Raw genomic sequence first — 13,368 nt, forward strand, 5'->3', positions numbered from 1 at the left:
TAAATTACTTTTCTGTATCTCATAAGCATCACAATTTTCAGCATTTATCTTGAAACATTCGATTACCTCAAATTGTATCATTAAATGTTTACTTTTAATTGTTATTTTCAGATTTATTTTCACATCCAAATCCCAAGATGTTTTGCAGAGAGAACAAATACAATTATTGTGCTAAACTGCCATCCCATTACTGCAAACATATTTTATTACTTTTATTCAAAATGCAATATTATGTTATGGCAGTCTAAAGATAACATTTAGAACACCTCCAAATTATCAGCCTGTGTATAAAGTGCTGTACATAATCTTACAGTTTTGGTTATTTCCAGTATTTTTACCTGATGTTTGCAACATATTAATTTCTTCAGGCCCTCAGCATTGGATAACTGTGTCTTCAAACACTTAAGCCAGGACTCAGAAAGTCTAAAATTCATTCTGGGAAGCCTAGGCTTCCTAAGGTCTGGAACTGTCTTTTACTTTGGATGAGGATTTGATTGATAGCTGCGGAGCTAATTACCAAACCCAGAGGGATTATACTTTTGTTTTTGGTATACAAGAGGAGATTGCAAGTAGAATTGGTTTCTACATTTTTGATAGGACTATCATAGGTAATGTTACATGTGTTACACATATCCCTGGACCAATATTTTAGGATAATCTTTTATTATTAGAGGTTTCTGGTTTTAACTTTATCAGGAAAAGCATTCCTTGGCAATTTCATCTACTAGTTCCTAAGCAGCAGAAGATGGCCAAAGATTTGGGTAGCTGGTTACTCTGGAAATAGAGAAGCCAGAAAATGGAAGGGGCTTATTAGCCAATGGGAAAGATTTAATAAACAAATTAAGCACTGTATGATTTTATCTGTATATAACTGACAAAGGTAAGAACACATTAAGCTGACCCACTTAGAGAAGCAAATACAATTGTTGGATATTAAACAACTCAAACAAAAATATCATGCCTTACAATTTCTGTGTATTTAAGAGAAGTAGGATAGGGTCAAAACTCTTTGTTGGGCTAAAGAAATTACTTCTGTTAAACTTTTGGCTAGGAAAATAAATAAAGGACATATGGAGGTGTCTTTTGCGTATCTTAAAACTTCTAGTGTTGTAGTCACACACAACTTTATTGAAATTAACCAGATAATGGCTAATTGTTTACAATAAACTTATCAATCTAATATAAAATGTAGTAGGCATGAACTGTCATATGTTTTTTGGAGCAATGCAAACTTTTCAAATTCTTGAATAAGGCTAGACTCTTGTACAACAAATCTCTTTAGTACAGGTCAATAAAACCATAAATGCTCTTAAGTTAGGGAAAGCACCCAGACTAAATAGCTTTACCTCTGAAATTTATAAAAGTTACAAGGCATATTTACACCCTTTTCTACTTACTCTGTATAAGGAAGCAAAAGAATTGCAACAATTGTCATGCTCAATAAACAAATCAAGGGTAGCTTACTTTCCTAAACCTGGTAAAGACACTACTGATCCTGGGCTGTATAGAAATTTTATTACTATCCTTGGAGAACAAAATTTATGCTAAAGTCTAAACGTACATGATGGAGAATCTTTTGGGTTATTTAATTTAGGGATAGAGAACAAGGCTTTATCAAAAGTAGGATGGGGGGCAGATTTGGTACGCTTGTAGTTGCATTCACAGCAATCAAATTCTCTCTCACCAGACTATAAGGCTGTTCATCTGTTAAATTTTTAGGCATGTTTGAATCAGTCAAATGTGAGATTTTGTGGGAAGCCTTGGCAGGGTAATAACTTCCCCATGAATTTGTGCAAAACATTCAGTTATTATATCAGGTACCTGATGTCTTTGTTTATATTAATGGCATCCTTTCAGAAGGCATCAGACTATAAGAGGAGCAAGACCTAATACTTTTTATAATGATTATAGAAACACTGGTAAGTTTTCTAGAAAAAGAAGCATATGAGTTTGCCATCCAGCATAAATTTGGATCTCCCATTCTCTCAACTTGGTTTGCAGATGATGTGATAATCTGGCTCTGTGACAGTATTAAAACTTTCCCTAAATTTCTAACTCTTCTAGCCAGGTTTGCATCTTTGTCAGGACTTAAGATTCATATGACAAAAACAGTTTTGGTCCCTCTTATGTTCTTCAGTTGGAAGAATTAAAATTGTTAAAGAGTGCTACTACTTAGGTATTGCCATGACTTATCCACGTAACTCCTCCTTAGACTTTGAATTTTAAAGCATTATACTGTATGGTATGGTACAAACTTCTTTCTTCGTAACATTTAAAATATTCATTTATGCATAAAATACAGGTAATTAAAATGGGGAAACTTCCTAAAATATTGTTTTTGTTCTGCTATTTACCACATCTTATGAGAACCAAGTGGATAGGAAAATTATAAAAACTTATATTTCAATTTTTATGAAATAAATGGACTCCCAGTCTCGTCAGAAAAAAGTTGACTCTACCCAGACTACTAAGTGGCATGGGCATCAGCTTCCCTACACAAGCTTGAGGAGAAATTGCATGAGTATCAGTAGCATGCAGAAAAAAAGTCAAACAGCATAAGGCTGAATGCTTTTTCCGGGTCTATGTCAAATCAGCGAACGCTTAAAATAGCGAAAGCTAATTTATCGATCCTTTAACAGTGAAAGCTTACAATCTCAAAAACATGGAACAGCGATTCTTTTCATGGCAAAGTCCCGAAAACGGCCCAGAGATTTTTTCCCCTGGGAAAAAAATCTCTGTTCCGAGTCTTCGGTATTGTCAGCTTTCGCTCTTACAGGGTCGATAAATGAGCTTTCACTATTTTAAGCATTTGCTGATTTAATATAGATCCCTTTTTCCAATATAAAAGTTTGAATTTGAAGTTCCCCATCCTCTGTCTTGGTTACTCTAGGTGAGTGATTCAAACAGAGTCTGGGAATCAGACAGCCTGGAGCAGTTGTGGTGTATAACATTCTCATTCCTTACTTCAGAACTAGATCTATTTAAAATGCAGTAGGATTTGGTTTAACAGTAAATTTCTTAGAGATTGTAAAGTAGTTGTCTGGCCCAATTGGATTAGAGCTAAAATTATTTTTGTAAATTACTTTTGGGAAAAGAGGTTTATTCAACTTAATGGAGATGGTAAGCTGTTATGGTGGCAATATTTGCAGCTATCCTCCTTATTGAGTAAAGCCGTGATGAGTTAAGGGTTCAGAAAACTGGAAGTGTTGAAGCATAAAGTTATCCTCAGTGTTATTTTACTACCTCCCTCTTGTCAACTGAGATTGGTAGAGCCTTATACACTCTTCAGGCAGTTGTTTTGAGAATCTTAGTAAAACTTGGATGGCTTGGATTCAAGAAGAGCTCACAAATAAGGAATGATTAGATATGTTTGGAGGTTGTCATAATCAAAGATTACCTCACTTCATTTCTCTTAATCTATATAAAATGATACATTCATGGCAATGCTCACCTGACAGGTTATGGCATAGGAAGCAATTGTCACACATCACATGCTGGTGATGCAAATAAACCAGTCCTGACCACTTTCAGATGATTTGGACATGTCCAGTCATTATCCTAGTATGGACTAAACAATGTATTTCTGTTTTCTGGGCATCACTAGTACACTTACATGATTTAAATTATTGTTTGTTTTGAATTGCTGCTATTTCTAGGACTTGTTGCATGATTTCCGGTAATCTATAGGTAGCTATTTGAACAGTTATTGCTTCTACCCTCACAATTATTTTTAGATGTTAGAATAAGCATGAAGTGCATTGGAGCAAGGAAATTATTCCTTATTTACATAAACACCTAAGCTCAATTCAAAAGAAACTTCAGGGATTGGGCTACTTTTGGAATACATTCTACTGTTGTTGGAAATTTAAGGTAGGAAAGTCTTTTATTTTCTTTTTTCGCTGGTTGCCTACTGATAATATGTTAGAGCTATAACTAAAATGTTTTCTTATTGTTCATCTTTTTAGTATGTTGAAGGTTGTACGTTTATCCTTATTCTTTTCATTAATCCTCAATCCTTGTTTGTAGCTGTTATCTTGATTCAATAGTTTGATTTTTTTAAACAAATATTATAATCTGTATTACATGTAGCTATTAGCCTCTAGTTCTCCAAAATTTCCTTTTCCCATTTCTTCCACACATACTATACTTAACAACTATTTTACATACACGGGGTCCTATAACAAGAGAAGTAAACAGAAATTCTGTAGAGTTTTTACAGATATTTCAGAAATGTTATGAAAATTTGTATAAAGCAGCTGAGTATGGAAATCAAGAAAAAGTAGAAATATAGATATTTATGGAAGACTTAAACATGCCAAGGTTAGAAGTAGATAAGGATTCTGTTATGGCAGCTAAGGATCTGCAGAAAGAGACTAAACAAAAGATACTACAACAACTGAGAAACTAGAAACTTTTGTTTACAGAAATAAATAGCAAAGCACAAGAAGTGAAAATGTTTTAGTCCCTTTAGTTGTATACACAGGTCAGGCATATGTTATCAACCAGAGGAGAAATTGTGGGCAGTAATTAGTAGAGTTGAAGGATTTTTATCTGGGAGGGGAAAATGGCAAGGGTCAAATGGGATAAGTTGATACTTCCAATAGAACAATGTGGTTTAAGATTACCTGATATGAAGGGATAATTTAGAGCTATACATTTAAGGCTCATATACATTACACAAGCAGAATGCTATAATTAAAAGTGGTAAAGGATAATAACAAAACGGGAACATTCAAGAAATAAGGACAGAATAGGATTTTGAATGCAGAGCCTTAAGGAGAATAACAACAGCCATAAAGAATATTATATTCATAAAGCAGTAGCAAGTATTCTGAGAACTAAGCCAACACAAGAATTGAGAAAGGAGATTCTGCCAATAGGTATGACTGCAATTAGGGGTACAGAGAAGAGGCAAGGGGGATTTGGAATTTACTGGAGAAAACTGGCAAATTGGAAACAAATAACTAGAGAGGGAAATGTAACATAATGGGAAGGAGCCAAGAAAACATTTGAAGTACAGGCTACAGACTGCTTTCCCAATCAGGGACTGATATTAGGATATAGGCAAAAAGCAAAGGATAGGGGAATCCTAAGGAATAGAACTGCACCGATAAAGCTTTTAGTTGAATCTAGAACAGAAGCTACTGTTTAAAAGGTATAATTAGTAGGGCATATAAAATATTACACTATAACTATAGAAATCAAACAGAGTAGGTTAGAAATGATTGGGAAGAGAGACTGGATAAGCAATTCACAATGAAACAATGGGAGGACATATGTTTGGCTCCTAAATATACAACAAAGTCCAGAAGATGTAGAACTATTGCTTGGAATTGTTTGCACATATATTTTTATACCTCAAGCAGACTCAAAAGAATTTTTCCTCAGGTAGATGACAAATGTTGGCGGTATGATGGGGAAGAGAGAGGTAACTGGAAACTTATGCTCTGGGAATCTAATGAGTTGGCAAACTTAACCATTCTCTATAGATTACTTTGTCAGAAATATTGGGTGACCAAATGGGTTTAACTGAAGAAAAATTTTTTTTTGAGCTGGGGTACAGGATTGAAATTGCCTAGACATAGTAAGGCCTTGTTAAGTTTAATTCTGTTAGCTGTTAAAAAAAACAATAACTAGAAAATGGAAATCAAAGTCTAAACCAGTTTTACTTGAAGTAGTGAATACTGTAACAGAGATAAAAGAAGTGGAAGTGGGATCTTTAGAAAAAGGTAGGAACAAACTATATAGAAAAAATGAAAATTGTGGGAGCAAAACATGCAGAATAATGTTTTGGAGGAGGAGTGAGGTTTAAGACAAGGCAGGAATTGAGCAATGTATCTAATACTGGATTGATGATTATATAAAATCATGCTTGTTATGTGTAATGTTTGTAGCTGTGAACATGCTTAACATGGTTTGGTTTATTTTGTATAACTGTATGTTTGCCTATGTCTTGAGTAATTATTCAATAAAGGTGTTAAAAAAAGAACGTTTTATGTGTCTCTTCATTTCTAACACCACTGCATACCATCTAATCCATAATTTTATAAAAATTGTAATATAAGCCATTTAACTCTAGAACTGAATTTTCATTGACTAATGCCAATATAACTTTAATTTGATCTCCTTTCCTGCAAAGTTTCTACATTTTCGATTCTTATCTTTTCCACATGAGATTCTTCTGTTACTTTGCTTCTATGTTTATATATATCCTAAGACACCACTATTCCCATATTCTCATATATGTTCTTTCTCCCTTAGTATTGCACATTTCTAATTTTTTAACTCCATAATTAAATTTCATTATTCCTAATATTTTGATAACAATGGACATATTTCTTTTTTTTCTTGTAAAACGTATCTGTCTTCTTATCATGCCCTTTTTCTTATTTTATTCATATATTTGTCTTTACTTTTTAAGCATACCAAATCTCCCTTTTCTAATTGCTCTTTATATTCCAGTGCTGTCCTTTTATATTTACCCTTCCTTTTTCCCAAATCTATTTCACTAACCAAACATAATGTCTTTTAAACTTCCTTCTGAACTTAACCCAACATGCTGTTTTGTTCTCGTACAGTTTCATTCTAGCAGTAGTAGGTTCTAGCCACAATATTTTAAAAAGTTTTGCATTTATTTACATTCCATTGCATATGCTTTTTTATTTACTTATTTGCTTATTTCTGTTTGTTTACTAAGGTGCATCCCTGATCAAAACTGCCCAATTTCAGGCCATGCCCAGATTGCATTGATACAACAAATATAAGTTTCCACAAAAAAATAGATCATAATATAGTATAAAGCTATGGTATACCTTAACATGCAATACAATCCTGTACATAACAAAATAATAGTATTCATTTGATACAACAGATAAGGTCCAGGTAGAAAAGTGTATGTACATAATTATAGGCTAGTGACCATGCAGTATGTAGTAAGGGTCAATGAAGACTAGTAGTAAGATGTTAGGAAGAGCTAAGTAATGTGGCTAGAGGTGAGGTATTTGTATTGGCTGGGCTTAGGCAAGTAGGCTTTCATTTGGGGTCTGAATATGGTATTGCTGTTGAGGTCTCGGGTTGAATGGGTACATTTCCAGACCTTGGGATTAGAATAGAGAAGCTGTGGTCAGTGCAGTCATGTTTTGTTCTCGGGAGATATAGTTATGGTCCTGACTTGAAATCATTTATGAGGTTGTAGGAGGAAGTAAATGGAATTTATTAGAGAAGGAAGAGACTGTTCCTTAATGAAGCAATTTAAATATGAGGGATCTCAGTAACAAGTCTGCTCTTTGTTTAATTGGGAGACATTTTACACATGTTTTGTTCTTGTAAAATTCTGTCATAGTAAAAAGCTCTAGCCATGATTATTTTAAGATGCTTTGCATTTTTTTACAATCCGTTCTATATTTCATCAAAATTTCCAAACTCTTTTTCTAATATGTGTTATTTTCTTCACCTAATACACTCAGTATTGGCACATATTATGAAAATCATACAATAAACACTTAATTCCTTATCAACCCTAAAGTACTTGAGTATAAAACATAATCTATTTCTGATTTTAATATTACCTCTTAGATATACATATATGGGAATACTTATTTACATCGACAGACCCAAATGTCAATGGGCAAAACATCAACCACAAAAGTTCAAAAAACTGCACGTCAACACAGTACTACACCATGCGCTGAGAAAGAACCTTGGTGCATGGAACTGTCCTCATCAAAAAAAAAAAAAACATAATTTTTTTGCATGGAGCAAGCACACACACCTGTTGACCATATGCATATGTCAACCAAATGTGGTAAATTAAACAGATGTTGACCACCAAGCATTTTAACAAAATGTTTGTATGTGTGCATATATATATATATATATATATATATATATATATATATATATATATATATATGTTTTCACTGTCCTGCTTTTATTTTACCCACTAACCATTTATTGACATTTCTTAACATGTATACCTAGTTTTCTCTTTATCTTTATGCAAAATTCAGTTAATGTCCACTACCACTATTATATCCATATGAATAAATACATATTTCTTAATTTCACCATTTGTCCTCTTTTTAGTATATTTGTTGAACCATATAGCAATATTACCCAATAAACTTTTTTTCTCTCATATTCCCCACTATACCTCTTCCTTGCTTTACTGTGTACACAACTAAAATCTTTATTTATTTTTAATTAATATTACCACGCCATTACACTCTTTTGTACAAAAGTTCCATAACCCCCTCACAAAACCTGAAATTACTTTCTTTTTTCTAAACTAATACATATAGTATCAATTAAACATATTATATCACTTTTTGCTTTTCTACACCATTGCAATACAACAAGCCTACTTGGATCATTTTGAGCTATTTAATTTAAAGAGATGAAGCATAAGTTATCGCATATTTTGTATTGGTTTTTCTAACTTTATTCCTCCTTTACCTTCTATCAACTGTTTACTGTTTTTTCAGTAACTATCTTCCCATTACTGCCATTAGACTTGAAACTCTGGAAAGGATTTTCTTGAGATACAACTCCACTTCTAGTATCAAACAATAAGGCTATTATCATATTTCACTCCCTACCATTTCATGCACATTTTTCCACAGTATCATTTTTATCAATCGGATTTTCATCAAAACAGCTGTAGATTTATAGACTTGTTTATTTTGTTCAACCATTTACTCATTACATGTATTCACATTATTTTCCCGCTCTTCTCTTTCCTCATTAGGTTGTTTACACTCAAAGCAAAAACTGTCTTTATTTTCCACATATCCTGTTTATTACAATGCAGTCTTTTTCATACTGTGCTCTTTTTCACCACGATGATTACTCTACGTTTTACCACATTGCACATTCAAAAACACCTTGTGCTGATTCCAATGTCTCAAGGCTTCCCTTCACCCATTAACAGCAGTAATACAAGGGGAATTATATATTTTTATTCTTTTACATGCAAAGCACAAGAGTCTCCAACCTCCAATCCATATATTACTTCCTGTGATCACGTTTTAATGTCACAGTCACACATATTACATAAATTGTTCTTGAAATACCTTCCACCATACCATTTCATCATGCCATCCATTCTAAACTGCATAACAAAAAAGTCATTGTCTTTGTTAACACATTTCCTTTTCTTTCTGTATTTTCTACCTGAAATGTCATTTCCAAATTCCCTGGCCCCTCTCCTTGCTTTAGCATACTTCCTTTTAACGTCAGCCTCTGTCTTCACCTGTGTTGCACCACTTTCTGACTCATCTTTCTTTGCTGTAAGATCCACTGGTTACATCTTGGTTTCCTCTAAAATAATTTTTTTACTGCAATTTCACTCCAGGAAACAGATAAACAGTCCACTGGTCCCTTTTCATCAAATCTGTGCCAAAGCTCATCATCTTGCACACCTCCAATTTGCAATGTAACCACTCAAACTTCATATTTACTATTTAAACACATACCTCCTTCTTCTCTTCTGTATTCTCTGACAACATGATCATCCCCAGTCTCTCTGCCAGAAAACTCCCTTACACAAATGTATTCCTCCCTTCCAACCTCTCCACCTCCCCTATCAAAAATAGTAGGGCAGATTCATTTATCAGTTTTTCATTTGCTATATACACATCATTTCAGTATTATTTCAATATCATATATCATTCACAAATAAGTAGAATTCTTTCATTTTTTACAGATGAAATATACTTCAGCATATTCCTTTATCCTTCCATCCTTTCTACAACAACAATTTCTATATTCTCTTTAATACAATTTCACATTTCCACATCTTATTACATAAAAGTTCATTGCAGCTATATCGCCATATATTCTGCAAAGTTATAAACAATATCCTAGCCATTTTTATCACATTAGTATCCATAGTTGTATATTTTCCATATATCATATTCATATTTTCATGTGGTGTGGTAGTGTTGTCGCCTCACAGTAAGATGCTGTCCGGTTCAATTCTCAGCTAGAGCGTCTTCTGCGTGGAGACATGCATAAATGGGCATACCTTCATTGAAGGTTGTGCATCAGGCCTGGCAAGCTGGTACTTAAAAATCAACTGCCAATCATTAGCGGACCGGAGTTCCGCTATGGCGACCCCTAACCGGGAAAAGCCGAAAGACACAAAAAATATTCGTACTTTCATAAAATACACACATAACTAAAATGGCCTACAAACTTTTGTCAAAACATTTATTTCTTCATATCAAGAAACCATGTTCAAAAGAGTCTTTATAAACTTTACAGAATCTTCCTTCTTGGTTCTTATATTTCATTAGTACCTTCACAGGTCATGTATTTAATAACAGTCTCCAAAAAAGTTCAAAGCTTCCCTAAACTTTACATATCCTTCCTGTCTCTCTTTTATACTTTTGTTTTTCTCTTCGTATTTCTAACCTATATTTGAATATATAACCATTTTGCACCATCATTTTCTTTTATCATTTCCGACAAGCATATCCAATTTCCACATTATGCTTTTATCTACATATTCAACAATTCCTATTATTTTACATTTCTTCTTTTTTTTCCATTTTTATTACTCCCATACTTCCTTGTATGTTTCCACAATACTTTTTCAAAACTGTCTCATCTCCATCAAAATCCCAAATAGATCCAAAGATGCCAAGTATACAGTAGGATGTATTAATCCAAACCCTCCTTCCCTCTTGGCACAATAAACCACCTCCCTTTTATAGAATTCAACCAGGGACTCTTACAATGCTGAGCATCATTTCCAATAATTATTTTACTCTTGTCTGCTAGAAATATATGCACCCTCACATACCCCAGCTTCCCCAAAACATAAACAATGATTCCCACATTACTGCAATCCCTTATATTTCTTACACTACTCTTCCCATTGTCATTTGCCACATTTTGTACTATACTGTATTGCTAGTGCTCTGATTTTATGCGAAGAAAATTTCACCCCACTTACATATTTATTTATAATTTGATAACTGGATAGGTGGGCCAGTCAGTTGACCCTTTTCAGCCAAATTCCAGGGACAGATTCTATAGTCAGTCTACAGTAAATGGTATCAAACATTTAACTGTTCATACAACATACAATGACATGGTCTGAAACACAGAAAATATATTTACAGTAACATAATTTGATGTTCAAGGTAAAGGATGTCCGACACATTCAGAATGTAAATTAGCCAGTGTCACAAGAACAGTTGCTCTTGGGTTCATTGTGTAAATGCTGCTTGGGATTTTTTAATATTTGAATGGTTGTGATGTCTTTTGTATCTGATGGTGGCTGATTCCATCTAGCTGGTCCTATTCAGGACAGGGAGTTTTTTCCTAAGGGCAGTTTGAATCTAGGTCTGTTCAATGTGCAATGTTATGTTCACCGTTCCTAAGACAGTAGTCTTGATCTCTGATCTGGAGTAATCTTTTTAATGATGGGCCATAACCTTGTGTATCAGTTTTCAATATAAGCATATATGTGACTCTGCATGTATTGTCAGCCAATGAGCCTTTTCACATAGAATACAGCAATGGCTGTTTGCACCTGCCAGTAGTACAAACCAGATTATTCTGTTTTCAACTATTTGTATATTTTGTAGAGTTTTTATTTTTTCAGGGTGTAAGATAAGTAGAGAGAAGGCATATTTGATTTTAGGAATTAGGGCATTTTTCGCTAACAGCATTGATAACTCTGAGAAGACTAGGAGAGAGAGTCTTTAGCAAATTTTAAGTTGTGACAATATTTTGCTGGAGATTTTATCTGTATGTATGTCATAATTTAATAGAGGGTTGAGTGTTACCTCAAAGTATTTTTGTTCTGTAATATTTGGTATAATACTTTTCTTTTAGGTATGTTATATATGCGGGTGTCGGGGTGGTTCAGGACAGTTTTTTTTTAGGTGGAGAATATCATGACTTAAATTCTGGAACTATTGATTAGGATTTTATTATTATGAAGCCACTTGCAGAGATCATGAAATTGAGATCGGGTGTCATGTTGCAGCATTTTGTGAGACTTGTAAGTTTTGATTAATAGTAGTATACCATCAGCATACATGACCATTTTATAGTTAAGCCGGTCATGTGTCATGTCATTCAGGAAAAGGAGAATAAAACAAACTGAAAGATGGTGCCTTGTGCTACTCATGTTAAATGCGCCCCAGCTTATAGAGTGAATTGTTAACACACACTTGAAATGGGGCTATCCTGTAGGTAGTTTTTAATGCAGCAAATAGTATTTTCTCCAAAATTTAGGTTGCGGAGTTCTTGGAGTAATAAGGTATGTTTAACTGCTTCAAAGGCAAGTTTCATGTCAACAAAAATGCCTGCAGAGTTTAGGCCATCATTGATACTAGCATAAACGCTATCTGTGGCAGAGAGCCATATGGTTTGAGAGGTGCTGGTTACAGCACAAGGTGACCTAATCCACTGCCTAGGGACTGGTGCTGGTTGGGGGTCTTGGCCATGCAAAGTTTAAAAAAAGTCTGGTTTGCTCTTAAAAAGGTCTAAGTTCCTGCTCAGAGTGCAATGAGACTGAAGAATGCATAGATGCAGACTTCCAGGTATAGGCATGAGATATGAAAATTAGACAGGCTGCAGACAGTTATCAAATTTGATTTTTTCCAGTTGTTGAATTTTTTTTGCAGCAATTTCTTCTTTTTTTTTTTTGCAGCATTAGTTGAAATGGAGTCCCAAGTTAGTCTCATATTGAGGAAACAGAAATGAATGTGCATTGTGTGTGTGTGTGTGTGTGTGTGTGTGTGTGTGTGTGTGTGTGTGTGTGTGTGTGTGTGTATATATATGTGAGCATGTGTGCGCGCGTGTGTGTGCGTGTGTGTGTGTGTGTGTGTGTGTGTGTGTGTGTGCATGTGCATGTGTGTGTGTATGTGTGTGCATGTGTGTGTGCCTGTGTGCGTGCCTGTGTGGGTTTGTGTGTGTGTTAGTGTGCATATGTGAGGAAACAGAAATGAATGTGCATTGTGTGTGTGTGTGTGTGTGTGTGTGTGTGTGTGTGTGTGTGTGTGTGTGTGTGTGTGTGTGTGTGTGTTTGTTTTTCCCTAGTTAGGGTCACAGTCTAGTTAAGTGACTTAGAGTCACACAGAATCACCTTTGTTATGGGAGATAAGAATCATAATCCTCCAATTCAACTGCCAGGCCCCCATTTTTTCATGTAAATCATTGAGAATTACTGTCTGTCAATGTCATTTATACAGTTTCATAGTTCTGTTGTTCAGTAAATATGCATTGATGCAAAACCTGTTATTCTGTTAAGTTTTTATGTGGTTTACAATAGTCTGCTCTTACCTGTCTCCAGTTTTGTGGATCTCCTCTAATCTTGCCTCATATTTATGCCCTGCCCTGTCCTTGAGAAGT

This window comes from Protopterus annectens, chromosome 1.part0 (genome assembly GCF_019279795.1).
Source record: "Protopterus annectens isolate FY-2018-M chromosome 1.part0, PAN1.0, whole genome shotgun sequence".
Classification (NCBI taxonomy): domain Eukaryota; kingdom Metazoa; phylum Chordata; order Ceratodontiformes; family Protopteridae; genus Protopterus; species Protopterus annectens.